Source organism: Rhinatrema bivittatum, chromosome 16 (genome assembly GCF_901001135.1).
Source record: "Rhinatrema bivittatum chromosome 16, aRhiBiv1.1, whole genome shotgun sequence".
Taxonomy (NCBI): Eukaryota; Metazoa; Chordata; class Amphibia; order Gymnophiona; family Rhinatrematidae; genus Rhinatrema; species Rhinatrema bivittatum.
In genome coordinates this window covers 54,952,811-54,970,761 of record NC_042630.1, presented here as the reverse complement: position 1 = coordinate 54,970,761, position 17,951 = coordinate 54,952,811, and positions in this window count along the sequence as shown.

Here is a 17,951-nt window from a genome sequence, read left to right as displayed (position 1 = left end):
AACTGAGGAATTTTCAAAGGAGTTATGCATGAACATGTAGCATACTACCATAGCAATTTTCAAAAGCCATTTACCCATTTTAAGTGCTCTCAACATGGGTAAATCCCATGGACACTACAGCTCAATGTCACATATTGTAGCAATTTTCAAAGGCCCACTTTATAGGCAAAGTGCATTTATACATGGAAAACCCAGTTTTAAGATTGTAAATGTTTTTGTAAATCAGACCCTATATATGTATGTGTATACATGCATTACTATACCTATACCTCTGTGACTAACTGTGTAAAGACATAATTATGGAACAGCATGAATAGGAACATGGGATCCCATTTACACAGGAGACTTAGACACAAAATGTTACAGCAGTACTCAAAGGCAAATGCTGATGGGTGGTAAAATCACATAATTTATTTATTTATTTTTATTTATTTAGCATTTTTTATATACCGAGGTAGAGCAGAGTAGCCTTCACTCCGGTTTACAATTATAACAACCTGTTACATAAAAAATATTGAAGACATTGAAGAAAAACAACAATTTAACAATCAGAGAACTGTCATGTCAAACATATGGACAAGGCAAGATATCCCAAAGGATAGGTACATTGAATAGACTGAGTTCAAGTATAATGATAAAATAGTCTTAGATATCTGTAGGAAACAAGATGATTAGTCAGAGGGGGGGAATAAATGACAAAAATATGGGAAGCTGTGGAATTAAGTTTTGAGATTGTTGTGCAGGCTGTTAGTATGAGATTGGCAGAGTAGCCAGGCTTTTAGTTCTTTCTTAAAAGATTTTGGGTTTTCTTGAGAGGCGAGGGACTGAGGTAAGGAGTTCCAAAGTTTTGGGCCGATGATAGAAATAGCTCTGTTTCTGGTGGAAGAGAGTTTGGCATAAGGGAGTGATGGAATCACTAGCTGTAGTTTACTAGTTGATCTTGTTGTGCGTGGAGAGTACTGGATATGAATGATGTCATCAAGTGCGGTGTAGTCTGCTTTGTATATTGCTTTCTGTAAAGTTGAGAGGATCTTAAATTCGATTCTTTGTTCAATTGTGAGCCATTGTAATTGCTTGAGTAGGGGTGTGATATGATCAAATTTTCTTTTACCCGTCAGAACTCTGGCAGCAGCATTCTGAAGAAGTTGTAAAGGTCTTACGGATGATTTAGGTTAGCCAATTAGTAGAGAATTGCAATAGTCCAGACCAGAGAAGATTAGGGTTTGAAGGACGGTTTTGAAATCGTGGGGGTGAAGCAGAGGTTTTAGGTGTTTGATTACATGTAATTTATGAAATCCTTCTTTTATTTTTGAAGAGATGTGTATTTTATAGTTTAGATCACTATCAATCCAGAAGCCCAAGTCTTTAACGTTGTCTTTGAGTTGGATGGTGGTATTGTCGAATTGGAAAGGTGGGATAATTTTTGGTCTGGCATTATTTCTGGCGATTAGAATGCATTTGGTTTTGTTCATGTTTAAGCATAATTTGAGCTGGAGTAGCATGTTTCTGACTCAAGGAGTGAGGCAGCTCTAGACATAGAATCTTCAATGGAGGAGGAAATTGGAATGAGAATTTGAATATCATCGGCGTACATGTAATAGGTAATATCAAGTTTAGATAGGAGATGTCATAGCGGAATAAGGTAGATGTTAAACAGAATGGGAGAGAGTGCTGATCCTTGTGGTACACCTGTATTGAGGGGGATGGCATTTGATGATGAGTTGTTGTAGGAGACTCTGAAAAATCTATTTTTCAGGAAGGATGAAAACCAACTTAGGGTTTTTTTAGCGAGACCGATGGCTTCCAGACTAGAAATAAGCAAATTGTGGTCCACCGTATCGAAGGCTGCGGAGAGGTCTAGAAGAATCAGTAAATATCCTTTTTTGTTGTCAAGACCTCTTAGTATTGTATTGGAAAGGTTGAGTAAGAGGGTTTCAGTGCTGTGGTTTTTCCTAAAACCAAATTGGGTGGGGTAAAGGATTTTGTTGTCATCTAAATGATCATTGAGTTGTTTCAGTACCGCCTTCTCAGTCAATTTGGCAAAGAAGGGTAGGTTAGAAATTGGGCGGTAATTGTTTAGGTCGTCAGGGTTGAGGTATTTTTTCTTTAAAAGAGGTGTGATGGTGGCAATTTTAAGCATGGGAGGTAGCTCGCCTTCTTCTAGAGATTTGTTGATGATTGCTGCAATTGTTGGGGCTAAAGGATGAGCAATTTCCTTAAGAACTCGAGTGGGAATGGAGCCTAAGTCATGTCGTGCAGGGTTGATTTTTTTAATCATTTTTTCAGTTTCCAAAATGGAGATGTGTCTGAATTTGAACCAGGGAGAGATGTTATTTGTTGAGGTTTGCATTTGCATATGCAAGTTCCATAATAATAATCATCCCATACTTGCTAAAAAATAATATAGAGGAGCCAAGACAAAATGTAAATAAAATATATCCATTTTGTCAAAGAGAAGAAGATGTTGCAGAATGTTGCAAATTAATAATCTGAAATAGTGGGATTTTTTTTTCCATTTTTTTTATATTGTTGCTGCCTAGTTTCCATCTGTTTTTCCCTCATTCTGTCTCTCCTTCCTTGTTTCAGCACCCCCAAGAATAAAACCAGTGAAATGGGAAATCACAGCCATGCGAGAGGATTCTTGATTCTGGGGTTCTCAGAGTTCCCAGAGCTGCAGCTCCCTCTCTTCTCATTCCCCTACCTGATGGCCGTGCTGGGGAACCTCCTCGTAATCTGCTTAGTATGTGCCGATCGACACCTACACACCCCAATGTATTTCTTCTTGGCCAATTTGTCTGTCCTTGACATCTCTTCGCTGACAGTCACTGTGCCAAAACTACTGGCAATTCTCTTAACAGAGAGTAATACCATTTCTTTCAGTGAATGTATTCTACAGGTATTTTCTTTTCAGGCTTGTGTTGTGATAGAATTTCTGCTTCTCACTGCTATGGCCTATGACCGCTATGTTGCAATATGCAATCCCCTGCGTTACACCATTGTCATGAATAGATGGTTCTGTGCTCTTCTGGCAGCTTTATCATGGGTAACAGGTTTAATAGAGTCATTGCCTCACACTATTGTTACATCTCAGCTTTCTTTCTGTGACTCCAATATAATCAATCACTTCTTCTGTGACCTCACAGCACTGCTGGAAATTTCCTGCACAGACACCTCAGTCATTCTAACTATGACTTATATAGAATCAGTATTTGTGCTCTTCACCCCATTTCTCCTGACTCTAACATCCTACATTTTTATCATCTCCACCATTCTGAAAATCCATTCTGCAGAAGGTAAAAGCAAAGCCTTTTCTACCTGCTCCTCCCACTTAACAGTCATCCTTCTGTTATACGGGGCTATAATAGGAGTTTATATACTGCCCAGGTCAGGGGATGCTGTGAAATCAAACAAGCTGGTTACTGCACTATATATACTCACTCTCCCACTGTTAAATCCCCTGATTTATAGTTTGAGAAGTAAAGAGTTAAATGTGGCCCTGAGAAAAGCTTTAAAGAAGAAGCCAATATTGTTTGCCAGTAAATGCTTTTAGTAGTCTTTCTTAAATAAACAATTTTGTAAAGGCTGCAGTTGCTTTTCATGTCAGTAATGAAAGTATAGTGAAATATTCCTACAGATTAGATGGGTTCTTCTGACTGACACTGATCTAGATTCTGTATATTCTGTAAACAAATCAAGGCCACATTTTACAGTATTGATTTTAGGAGACCTACGCCTGGATTCTGTGTTTTGTATGGCAGCAGTTGTACTGTTTCTTCCTTTATCTTCTCTCTGTATACTATGTCCTTCTGTGGTGTTTTGTCTCAAATTATATGTTATGACCTGTGGGTGATTTTTTATTGTGTATATGTTGGCTATTTGTATATTTCTGATCTGTATCTTATTTGTGTGGTGGGTCCACTTAAGGACCTGTTAAATAGCTTCTTTGAGATGGGAATGATGCCACAAGATTCAAGAATGGGGACTGTGGTCCCACTTCAAAAGAGTGGTGGAAGAAACTGGAAACTACAGGTCAGTTTACCTTATTTCAGTAGTGTGGAAACTAATGGAGAACCTGCTAAAGGAAAGGAGAGTAATCTAAATACAATCTAGAGGGTTGCAAGATCTGAGCCAACTTGGCTTTACCAGAGTTGTAGCAAACTAATCTGATTTCTTTGATTTCATGACTAAAGGATTGGATCAAGGATGAGCACTTGCTGTGATTTACCTGGAATTCAGAGAAGCATTTAATATGATCCAACATAGGAGGCTCATGAATAAAATGAGCAACTTGGTAGTGGGTCCAAGGGTGGTGGAATTGTGACAGGTTGAGTGCCTCATAGATTAGTTATGGGACAAGATGTGTAGAGAAAGTGTGTGTTTCTTTACAGATGATACTATATCTTGAACAGAGTCTCCACCAGTTCACTAACACACTGTGAAGGAAACAAGAAATAAGAAGTGATGCAGTTGACTATGAAAATGTGGGATAAAGTCTGGATATAAAAATGACATGAAAACTTTACCCCTGCCCACACATTTATAAAATTACCATCTATGAGGTCAATATTCAGAAGATTTATCAGCCAAGATCAGGACTTAGCCATATAAACCCACGGTTTTTAATTCCTCACCCCTCAGAGAGAATAAGACTTATTTGGCTAAAACCACCCAGCTAAAAACAAGATGGCATGGGGCTGTTCCAGGTATGGGGCTTAAATTTAACTTGGTAACACTAATATTCATTGTTATTCAGCGAAGATTAGCTGGGTAAGTCTGGACATAATCTGGTGGAGAGCAGGCCTAAAGTTATCCAATTGAACTTACCTGGATAACTTTAAACTTAGCTGGGTTTATTCAGTGGATGTGTTTCCTGATTAATATTTTGGATAACATTACCCAGGTAACCTGCCACTCACCACACCATTGAATATGGACCTTAATGATCCCTAGATGTCTCCAGTAGGAAACTAGCTAGTCCAAACTGTCTTGGAAGAACTGAGTCTGGCACCAAGGATATAGCCCCCTGAAATATCTCATGCCCATTCACAGGCCTACAAAATCATCTACATGCAGAGCTCAGCATTCACCTAGCTTTTAATGCATGCCTTTACTGTTAGATCCTAGCGAAATTAGTGGATTGAAATCTTCATCTATATGTGAATTATTAGGCCCTAAACCTACTCCTCAACCGGTACATATTACTTTTGATTCCCAATATATGATTCCCAATATCCTTGACCAGCTCAACTGCCTGTATCTTTTCCAAGCTAGATCTCATCTCAATGACATCTTAAATCAAGTCTAGATCCAAGCCAGAGATGAATGGAAAACCAAGTTCCAAACTTGATACAGGTTAGAGGTTACCTGATTATTGTTTCATGCCCTTTGGCCTCACCAGTGCACCTACCACTTTCTAAATATTTGTCAATTATGTCTGCCAAGATGTTTTAAGAACATAAGAACATGCCATACTGGGTCAGACCAAGGGCCCATCAAGCCCAGCATCCTATTTCCAACAGTGGCCAATCCAGGCCATAAGAACCTGGCAAGTACCCAAAAACAGTCTATTCCATGTTACCATTGCTAGTAATAGCAGTGGCTATTTTCTAAGTCAACTTAATTAATAGCAGGTAATGGACTTCTCCAAGAACTTATCCAATCCTTTTTTAAACACAGCAATACTAACTGCACTAACCTCATCCTCTGGCAACAAATTCCAGAGTTTATTTGTGCATTGAATGAAAAAGAACTTTCTCCGATTAGTTTTAAATGTGCCACATGCTAACTTCATGGCGTGCCCCCTAGTCTTTCTATTATCCGAAAGAGTAAATAACCAATTCACATCTACCCGTTCTAGACCTCTCATGATTTTAAACACCTCTATCATATCCCCCTTCAGCCTTCTCTTCTCCAAGCTGAAAAGTCCTAACCTCTTTAGTCTTTCCTCTTAGGGGAGCTGTTCCATTCCCCTTATAATTTTGGTTGCTCTTCTCTGTACCTTCTCCATTGCATTTATATTTTTTTTGAGATGCGGCGACCAGAATTGTACTCAGTATTCAAGGTGTGGTCTCACCATGGAGCGACACAGAGGCATTATGACATTTTCCATTTTATTCACCATTCCCTTTCTAATAATTCCTAACATTCTGTTTGCTTTTTTGGCTGCCGTAGCACACTGAACTGACAATTTCAATGTGTTATCCACTATGACGCCTAGATCTCTTTTTTTGGGGTGGTAGCACCTAATATGGAACCTAACATTGTATAACTATAGCATGGGTTATTTTTCCCTATCTGCATCACCTTGCACTTATCCACGTTAAATTTCATCTGCCATTTTGATGCCCAATTTTACAGTCTCACAAGGTCTTCCTGCAATTTATCACAATCTGCTTGTGATTTAACTACTCTTGTGGGGGTCAGGAGGCCCCCCCAAGCTGGCCAAAAGTCCCTGGGGGTCCAGCGGGGGTTCGGGAGCGATCTCCTGCCGCAAATCATTTTTCCGTACGGAAAAACCAAAGGTAGCGCTGGCGCCATTTCTACAAGCACCGGAGGTCCGAGAGTAAAAGATCACACCGGGACCCTTCCTCTGGACCCCAGGTAATTTAAGGCATTTTGGGGGGGTTCGGGAGGGTGGGGTATTTATTTTAAAGGGTTGGGGTGGGTTTTAGGGTTGTTTTAGTGTGCCGGTTTTCCCGCCCTCCCCCTTCCCCTCCCCCTTCCCACGATTTAGGATTTTTTGACGATAAATCGGGGGAATTGTTATTGTATCGCGGCTCTAACGATTTTTGATGATTTAAAATATATCAGACGATATTTTAAATCGTCAAAAAACGATTCACATCCCTACTGCTCTATCCTAGTCATTTCTGGACTCTCTTTTGCCTTAGGTACAGATATAAATATGTCCCTTTATGATCCCACCCACTCACCCAACCATCTCACTAAACAGAACAAGATCAGGTTTAGAGAAGCAAGACCTGAAGTATGATTGAAAATGACTCACAAATAAACCAGTAATCCATCAACAAAACATGACCATAAATTAGCACATTAGGAGGAAAGCTGATCATGTTTTTTGACAATTATTTTAAATCTCTTGAAAAATAAATCTGAATATCAGGTTTGGAGATCAAAAAAAGTCATCCAAATTTCTCAATAGGAATCAGCACTTATTTTGTAATTATGCATAAATTATGCCTGAACTGCTATTTATTTTAACATTCAATCAGTGTTGTCACAGATGATTTGGACAAAAAACCCCAGAGAATTCTGGGACTCTAGATCAAGCTTTCTGTTTTGGGGGTGAATTTAGAACCTAGAAAAGCAGTATCCAGTTCAGTGGCCAAGCTGAACTCCTTGTTATTCATAGAGCCACAGGTTGCTTCTGGAGCCTGCTGTTCTTTCATTTGGCTGCGGCAATTACGGAAGCTGCACCCTTATCTGGATAAAGATGATCTGCCAATTATCATTTATTCTTGCATTAGAAGATAAAGAACTCCTTGTTTCAAGGTATAACCCCTAAGGACCCTGTGAAGGTCACAATTACTTCAGAATACTACGCCATGATTGTTCACAGTGAAAACGTCAATGACATATACAGGCCAATGCAATATCATGGCACAAAAAATGTGCATCCAAACTTTGTGCACTTTTCTGAATGTGCACATATGCACATCTCCTGGGCACTCGAAACAATAGGGACATGAGCTGCTGCACAAAAAGGGACACACCAAGCATAATTTGTGCATCCCAAGTGCTTTGCATCAGGTGCCCAGGAGAGTGGCTATGTGTCCAGAACAGCCTGACCAGAGATATCTCCCCACCCACCCCTGGCAGGGCTGTTCCAGATTGGTCCTTTTCACTGACACTTGTCAGTGAAAAGGACCAATCCCCTTTCAGGACAGCCTTCTGAAAGGGGATTGGTCCTATTGGCATTAAGTGAAGGAGTGAATAAATTAATATTAAGTGCCCAACACTTAATATTAATGCATTCACTCCCACAATCGGTCAAAAACTTGGGGATGCTGCTTACTGTGGTTTCTCCTATTGTATCATGATGATACTAAGAGGATGAACCATAGAAAGCTTGATTTTTTTTTTGTTGAGTCCTTGAACGTGGCATGATTCTGCTTTCTGTGGTTCCTCCTATTTAATATTTTATTTATTTTTATTTAACACATTTTTCTATACTGGCGTATGGACCAAACCTTCACATCGGTTTACAACCTCTATATAAAAATACATTATATCATACACAATAAAAATGTACATACATCATTAATTAAAATGTGCATCCCTTATTACAAAACTAAAACATATATCCTAGAATTAATGTACTTGAAACCTGCTTCAAAAATTATGCATTGCTTTATCTGCAAGTTGCTTTTTCTCAACTGTTACTCTCGTTAAAGGCCTGTTTGAACAGCCATGTTTTTAAGTAGTTTTTTAAATTCAAGCTGCCTTGTTTCTAACCTTAATTCTACTGGCAAGGTATTCCAAGGTATATTGTGATGATACTAATAGGAGGAATCACAGAAAGCAGAATTTTGTTTTCGTGAGCTCTTGATCATGGCATGCTTTAATACCTGTTCCCGGGCAGGTGTTAAATTTGCCACATTAAAATGGGTTCCTTAGCCACAAGACAATTTTTGACATTGCAGGGTAATAGCTAATAGCCTCATCTACGTGGAATTTGCATGTAATGAGTGCTGTTAGCTATGTGCTTGATTGGACGCATGTTTTGGTTGTGCTATTCCCTGTATTTCATCAGGTGTCAGTCTAGCAAGTCCAAAACGTGTGTCCAACTGCATGTTAAGCGGCACACCGACCTGAGCGCCCAGCATTGCATTGGCCTGATAGTAATGATGGCAGAAAAAGACCAAATGATCCATCCAGTCTGCCGAGCAAGCTTCTTATAGTGCAGGTTACCCCCATGTTTCTCTTAAGAGTAGCAATTGCCGATCCATGCAATTATGCCCAAGTCTTATGAAAACTCATAAAAATGTATTGCTAGCAACATTTTTACTGGGTGATGAACCTTCTTGAAAATTCAGTTAGTGCTGCTTAGAGATGTGGTTCGTTTTTCGCCCTATTTAGGAAATTTACCGAAATTTCCTAATTCGTTCGTGTTTCGGAGGCCCCGAAACACGAAATAAACGGCGTTGGTTCGGAGGCCCCGAAACCGGAAACAAAATTTCCCCCCGACTTTCGGTGGAAATTTCGTTTCCACCCCCCCCCCCCCATCCCGATCCCTCCCCAAGACTTACGACGATCCCTGGTGGTCCAGCGGGGTCCCGGCTTCCATGTGCCCTCCGTGCCAGTGCAAGCCGCGCGCCTCAAAATGGTGCCGAATAGCCCGAACTACCATGTCACAGGGGCTTTCGGCGCTATTGGTCAGCCCCTGTCACATGGCCATCGGCGCCATCTTGTGCTCCTATCATGTGACAGGAGCTGACCAATGGCGCCGAAAGCCTCTGTGACATAGTATGGGCAAAGGCTATCGGCGCCATTTTGGTTACTGGCAGCCGACAACGAAATCGCTCTCCGACCCTTGCTTGGCCCCCAGGGATTATTGGCAAGCCTTGGGGGGGTCAGGAGCCCCCTCCTGAGCCCCCTCGGGATGGGGGGGGGTTGCATATACGTACGAAAATGATTTAAAATGTTTTTAAATGCTTGGGTGGGGTTTTTTTTAAGCGTCGTTCACCAATTCGTTTTTCGGTCCGGTTTCGGGTCTCTCGGTTCGTTTTCGGACAAACGACCCGAAAACGAAACGAGACCGCCCGAATCACACCACGAACTAATCGAACCGAAAAATGAACCGATAGACAAAACCGAACCACATCTCTAGTGCTGCTTGACATGCTTTGCTTACGGACTTAGCAGTAGGAGCAGTCCTGTTCTTTTCCCCTTATGTGTGCTATCAGTACCCCAGACCATAAAATCAGGGTCCATGTTGGTTGCCATCTGAATCCAATTGCTCTTCCCACCCCCCACCATCAAAGAACCACCCTTATTGGCTGCTGTCTAAATCCAATTTCCCTTTTCCCCAGCTGCTAAAGGGGAGGCTAATAATGCAGTTGCATCAAAAGCATCAAGGTTTATTGGTTAAGGGTAGTAACTACCACACCAGAAAACATACACCCTTCTCATCATTGCCATCTTCTAGCCTTTAGGGGTCCACAGTGACCTTGAGGTTCATTATGGACAACACATTGACATCCTCAGCTTGTTATGCTGGTGGTCAACAAAGCAAATATTATATTAGCAATGATTGGCAAGGAAATATATAACAAAACTGGAAATACAGTAATACCTCTGTAATAATCCATGGTGCTGCAACACCTTGGGGCGGATTTTAAGAGCCCTGCTTGCCTAAATCCGCCCAAATCCGGGCGGATTTAGGCGAGCAGGGCCCTGCGAGACGGTGAGCCTATTTTACATAGGTTCAGCGGCGCGCGCAGACCCCGGGACTCGCGTAAGTCCCGGGGTTCTCCGAGGGGGGCGTGTCGGGGGCGGGCCTGGTCGTCGCGGCGTTTAGGGGGCGTGCCGGGAGCGTTTAGGGGGCGGGCCCGGGGGCGTGGTTACGGCCCAGGGCGGCCCGGGGCGTGGCCGCGCCCTCCGGACCCGCCCCCAGGTCGCGTCCCGGTGCGCGGGGATTTACGCCTCCCTTTGGGAGGCATAAATCCCCCGACAAAGGTAAGGGGGGGCTTAGACAGGGCCGGGTGGGTGGGTTAGGTAGGGGAAGGGAGGGGAAGGTGAGGGGAGGGCAAAAGGAAGTTCCCTCCGAGGCCGCTCCGATTTCGGAGCGGCCTCGGAGGGAACGGGGGTAGGCTGCGCGGCTCGGTGCGCGCCGGCTATACAGAATTCATAGCCTTGCGCGCGCCGATCCAGGATTTTAGCGGATACGCGCGGCTCCGCGCGTATCCGCTAAAATCCAGCGTAATTTTGCTTGCGCCTGATGCGCCAGCAAAAGTACGCCTATTCGCGTTTTTTGAAAATCTACCCCCTTGAGTATTCTCTGCCATTCTGGTTTCCATACCTCAGAAAAATCATGGAGCTTCTTTATCACGCCAATATTTGGTTATTTCAGAGGCATTGTTGCGTGAGACTTGATTTTCACATGGTTCCATGGACCTTGTTGTTTGTCATTCCTGTATATATTTGTTTCAAGTTGTGGTGTTGCACTTTTGTTGGCTTCTTGAAGGTGTCATACCCCACCTGGGGAGAATTTAAAAAAGGCAAGTAATAAATATATTACTTGAATAAGCAAGGAAATAAATAATTTCTGATGATATAAAAATTTAAATTTGATAACTCTTCGTGTTCATCTGACATAGGTACATTTTCTCATTTTTGTTTTTCTACCCCAATGAAACATCCTTTGCATTTCAAGTATGGAAGAGAATATATGAAGTCCTTCCTATAAGGGATAATTTAACATTTAAAGTTATCATTTTGAAATCTTCAGCTGTTGATAGTTTACTGTCAAACTGAGAGATGACATTTTTAGATTTTTTTGTCAATTGCTATAAAATTAATTTTCAACATCTGGAAGAACAACGCTATATTAGACCTAAATCTTTGGTGGACTACAGTTTCTATATATTCCAAATACAAATTGACAACTGCAGAGCGCAAAGGTACCTTGTTTAAAATGTATAACATATGGCATGCATTAAAATGTTTTTTCTTATCTGATTCACTCCATTTTAGTATTAGAGATGTGAATCGTGTGATCGATCGTCTTAACGATCGATTTCGGCTGGGAGGGGGAGGGAATCGGATCATCGCAGTTTGGGTTTTTTAAATATCGTGTAAATCGTGTAAATCGAAAACCAGCACACTAAAACATCCCTAAAACCCACCCCGACCCTTTAAAATAAATCCCCCACCCTCCCGAACCCCCCCAAAATGCCTTAAATTACCTGGGGTCCAGAGGAAGGGTCCCAGTGTGATCTTTTACTCTCGGACCTCCGTGCGTTGTAGAAATGGCGCCGGCGCTACCTTTGACCTGTCATAGGTCAAAGGTAGCGCCAGCGCCATTTTGTTTTTTTGTCCCCCGACATCAGGAGCATAGGAGATCACTCCCGGACCCCCGCTGGACCCCAAGGGACTTTTGGCCAGCTTGGGGGGGGCCTCCTGACCCCCACAAGACTTGCCAAAAGTCCAGCGGGGGTCCGGGAGCAATCTCCTACCGCGAATCGTTTTTCCGTACGGAAAATGGCGCCGGCCATTTCCGTAGGAGATCGTTACGGACCCCCGCTGGACTTTTGGCAAGTCTTGTGGGGGTCAGGAGGCCCCCCCAAGCTGGCCAAAAGTCCCTGGGGGTCCAGCAGGGGTCCGGGAGCGATCTCCTACGCTCCTGACGTCGGGGGACAAAAAAACAAAATGTCGCCGGCGCTACCTTTGACCTGTCATATGACAGGTCAAAGGTAGCGCCGGCGCCATTTCTACAACGCATGGAGGTCCGAGAATGGGAGATCGCTCCCGGGACCACCACTAGACCACCAGGTAATTTTAAAATATTTTGGGGGGCTCAGGAGGGTGGGGGAAGCTAAGGGGTCATTTTTAAAGGGTAAAGTGGGGTGTTTTTTTTATCGTGCCATCGGCGCCATTTTTGAGTGGCAGCCAAAATGGCGCTGATGGCCCGAGAGCGGGAGATCGGTCCCCACGCCCCCACTGGACCATCAGATAATCGTAAAAAGTTTTGGGGGGGTTCGGGAGGGTGGGGAAGGTAAGGGGTCAATTTTAAAGGGTCGGGCCTCACTAAAAAAAAATTAACGATGTGAATCGGAACCGATTCTGATTCACATCACCACTGATCAGATTTTTTTCTCCCTCTAGCTGAACCCGATCATTAAGACGATCGGGCACACGATTCACATCCCTATTTCATGATAAATGTGTACATGACATATGTGGGTTATAAAATACTATTATAGATTTATGTGTGTCCATAATATATATGCTGCTACATGCAGTTGTTTGAAAGTTATTTTTAAAGCATGAATAAAGCACAGACAAGTGCAGAATGGATCTTCCGCAGAGCCCCATGCAGACATCACACTGTTACATGGGAAGTATGAATACAGCATGGAGTTTTATAGGGTCTGACGGTGTTTTTAAATCGTCAAAAAACGATTCACATCCCGATTATGAAATATGTGTATCCCTACTCCCCAACATTCATGCATATGTATACTAACTCAAGAATACATGCAATGCATTCAAATCAAATATTTCAATTAATTGACTTTCCATACTTTTCCTGCCATTTTTTACAAAATATGTGCTTATATTTTACATGTGAAAATAAAGTTGGACTTACTTGCGAAAATAGGTATATTTTAAATATGCATGCATAATTGATATTTCTAGTTTTACCAGTTATACCACCAATGTGCCTGTCCTTCTCCAGGTCATTGAGATCTTCCTGGTTCATCTGCTTGAACTCCACACCATTCACCCTGACCTCCCACCTGACCAATAGGACACAATAAGCACATTTAATATCAATTATGTAAGATAATTTATCAGATGTAAAATTAGGTGACTAAGGGGGTTATTTTCCAAAGGCATATCGCACGCGATACAGCCTCTATCGCTATCTCTAGCGCCCTTTTCGCGTGCAATAGCATGCAAACTAGATTGGGGGCAGAGTTGTGGTGAGGAGGGGCAGTCATGGTAGTGAGGGGGCAAAGCCGGTGGTGGCTTCGCTGCCGGCAATAATGTTACTAATGCTATCATCGGCAGTAGCACGCCGAATAGCACCACCTTTCACGGTGGTGATATTTGGTGCGAAAGCTGGCAGCCGGCACACCGCAGCCACCAAAATCACACCACCATGGTGCAAAGGCTGCGGGCTTTTGCAGGCCCATCCCTCCCCACCCCCCGTTTTCGCAGGATTCATCATTCTGTGAAGAATGGTGAATCCAAGACTTAGGGCCTTATTTTCTAAACGGATAGCATGCGATAAGGGACGTTTCGCACACAAAATGTTCCTTATCGCGTGCGATACCAAAATGGGGGCAGAGTCGGCCCCAGAAGAGGAGAAGTCGGGGCGTCACCGGGACCGACTCCGCGAAGATGCCACGGACGACGAAAATGTAAGGCCCTTTTCGCATCCGAGTTCGCGCCCAATAGCTACACCTTCTATGATGGCGCTATTGGGTGCGAAACCAGCAGCGATCGCTGCCGGCTAGCGCAGGCCCACCCCCCATTTCGGCCCCCCGCCCCTCATTTCCTAAAGTATTGCAGGCCTGCAATACTTTAGAAAATGAGGCCCTAAGTTGGCAAAGCTATATGCGTGGCTTTCAAAATAGCAACTTATGTGTGTAAATGTTGGTCCTACACTGGAATGTTTCTAGGTTATCCCCTTTTTTTACGCATGTACATATGCACTCAAAAGCAGAAATATGCTTGTTTGCTGTTTGTAATAAAGCATAGACATGAGTAGATAGCTATTTACATGTGTGCATATACTAATTTTTTTAAGGGGAATTTTACAAGCTCTACACATGCGAAAACTGGGAGATTTGCGCAGAAGTCTAGCCAGTGCATGCTGTGCAGATTTTAAAAGGTGCCCACATACTCTTGTTATCTCCACGCATGCACATAAACATTTTATTTAAAAGGGGGCAGGGTGTGGGCATGGTCTGGGTGAGGCACAGGTGTTCCTTACTGCATAACTTTACTTCTGCTAAGGATAGCTGCAAGTAATAAAATAAACAATTCTTTGCTAGTCAGCAGGGTTTCAAAGGTTGGTGCTAATAGGGTAAAAGGGAGGCTATTTAATTAGGGGGATTAGGAAGTCCTATTTACCTAGGCAAACTGGGAATGAACTGGGGAAACTGGTAATTGCATCAGTGCACACCTACTAAAATCCTCCCATTTATGCAATAGAGGCAGCATTTTCGTGCACATGAAGGCATCCATATGAAATTGTGCACATATGTATGCGTGCACAGCCCATGTGTGCAAGTTATGAAATGGCTGCATCTCTGGGCATCAGTCAGCATACGTGCATACATGTGCGCTCGCATGCCTGTTTAAAATTTACTGTCTTACTGGTTGATTTTAAAAACGTTGTATGCACCAAAACTGGGAGATACATGTGTATCTCAGACACGTACACATGGCACAGATGTTAAAAGGCCCACAGCAATGCAAGTTTCTCCCGTTACATGCCCAAAATTATTTTTGCCAAAAATGGACAGGGCATGGGCGTGCTATGGGCGGCCCAGGTGGGAAATGTAAACGCCAGGCCTGTAACATGAATTCAGTGCATAAATACAAGCACACGTCTGGGTCCCCTTCCATGTCATTTTCTTCTGCTATGGACGGCATGTAAGTCATGTAAAACTAAATATGTTAGTCAGCGGGGTTTTAAGGGTCAGGGGAAATGGTGTAAAAGGGAGGCAAGTTAGCTAGATGGATTAGGAAGTCCTCTCCTTTACTGGGCTGAACTGGAAGTGAACCGAGGAAAGGGCTATTGTGTTGGCTCATGTAGCTAGTAAGATTCCGCCAACTTCTCCAAGGTGGCATGTATGCATAGGCATTCATCAGTTTAAAATTGTGTGCACATATATGCACGTATAAATAATTTTCTATCACATGCATGGGTCTTAAAATTTACCTCCTAGTGCATAACTCTTTGAAAATTCACCCCTTAATGTGTATCAATGTGATGCCTACATGAGGACCTGAAAAAAAAAGGACAGCAGCATCTTAACATTTACTTACATTTAAAATGCTTGGTGCTTGGTCTTAATAGGAAGTTTTGGATGTAAGCTCTACATTACATTTATTGATGTTTGACAGAGTAGTGGTGGGATAAGGGAAAAGAGATATTTCAAGCTCTGGGATGTAAGTTATTACCTTTTCTATTAAATGTTTAAACTTGGCTGTGTACTCCATGAACTCTGAACAATTCAGTATGCTTTGTATACCCTCTCTAAGTGATAGTTGCTGGCTGGACATCTCAGAAAATAAAAGTTACGTGTTTGATTGGAAAAAAAATAAAAATAAAAATAAAAAAAATAAAAAAAAATACAATTTTTAGAAATGAATATCTCTAAATGACTGGATACAAATACCAAATTAATTATTTTTTCAGCTTTAAGTAAATATTTTCTTTTCAGAATAAGCAAAATAACTTAAAATGCAATACTTTTAGATATTTTTTTAAATTATTTATGACATAGTGAGGGCAAAGGTAACGCCGGCGTTATTTTGAATACTGGCAATACGGCCCGAGTGCAGGAGGTCGCTCCCGGACCACCGCTGGACTTTTGGCAAGTCTTGTGGGGGTCAGGTGCCCCCCCCAAGCTGGCCAAAAGTCCCTGGGGGTCCAGCGGGGGTCCGGGAGCGATCTCCTGCACTCAGGCTGTATTGCCAGTATTCAAAATGGCGCCGGCGTTACCTTTGCCCTGTCACATGGTAAGGGCAAAGGGCCATCGGCGCCATTTTTATTAAAGCAGCCGATGGCCCGGGAGCGGGAGATCATGCCGGGCCCCCCCCCCCACTGGACCACCAGGTAATTTAAAACATTTTGGGGGGGTTCGGGAGGGTGGGGGATTTGTTTTAAAGGGTCGAGGTGGGTTTTAGGGTTGTTTTGGTGTGCCGGTTTTCCAGCCCTCCCCCTCCCCTCCCCCGATTTACGATTTTTCATGATAAATCAGGGGAATTTCTATTGTATCGCGACTCTAACGATTTTTGACGATTTAAAAAATATCTGATGATTTTTTTAAATCATCAAAAAATGATTCACATCCCTAGAAACCAATACTATACCCCTATTTATAACTTCCAAATCCAAATTTTCAAGAAAGTTTGTCGTCATTTTGGATTTGCATATTGGTTTGTCTATTTGAATTTCTAGACCTTGGCAAGAAATAGCAGGTAGTAATAGCTGGCAAGATACTGGCATTTGAAAAACCGAGTCCTTCTTGAAAGAACATTTTTAAAGTAGTGAAAGGAATTTCTCCTAATATTCTTGGGAAATTGAGGAGACGTAAATTCATATTTTTGGTGTTCTTTTCAAGACGTTCCAACCGCCTTGCCAGCATTTCTCTGTCTTTTGCCACAACGGCTTTAAACTCTTTTGTTTTCTTATCTCTTTTTTCTAGTTCAGAGACTCTATCCAACACCTTTTCCATTTTTCTCTGGGTTTCTCCGAGCATTTGTTGTTGCTTAAAAGTGGCTCATCTTCTCTATAGCAAACCCAGCCATCAAATTCCCACAGGCTGTCTAGAGTCACTACAGATGGTCGAGTAAAGAGGCCCTCGATCTCTCCGCTCCCCGCCCCTCCATCTGTACCTGCTGAGGCCAGGGTTCGGGATTCAAGCACTCTCTCTCCAGCAGGATAGTTCACATTTACATTTGTTGGTTTATCTCCGTTCTCCTCCAGAGTCTCAGCAGTACCTTCGGGTTGTACTACCTCCGGAGGTTTCAGCTGATACGGCTTCTCACCCGATGTTGCACCTTCTGCTCCGCGTCCGGAATCGGAAGTGACATCACTTCCCAGTCCCTCAACGAAGCTTCCCCTGCACTTTATCTGTGCTGGTGGCCTCCTCAGTTCGGGGCTCAGCGAAGCCTCCTCTGCCGGCACAGGTGGTTCTCCCAGTCCACCTTGCAGTCTTGATAACAAGTGATGGTCCTTCTCCAGGGCCTTCCTTAGTGAACACTGAACTGAAATATTGATATAATATTTCTGCTAATTCATCATCTCTCTCCAGCCATTGATCCTTATCCCCATTCAGTCTCACTATACCACTATGGACTTTTCTCCTTTCTCTGAAAAATGTTTTGTCACCGCGCTTTATCTCTTTGGCAATCCTTTCCTCTGCCTGACATTTTGCTTTTTTGATTACTTTTTTCATCTCCCTCAATTTTGCCAGATAATCCTACTTGTGTTCCACTTTTTGAGATCCTTTATATTTCTTGAAAGC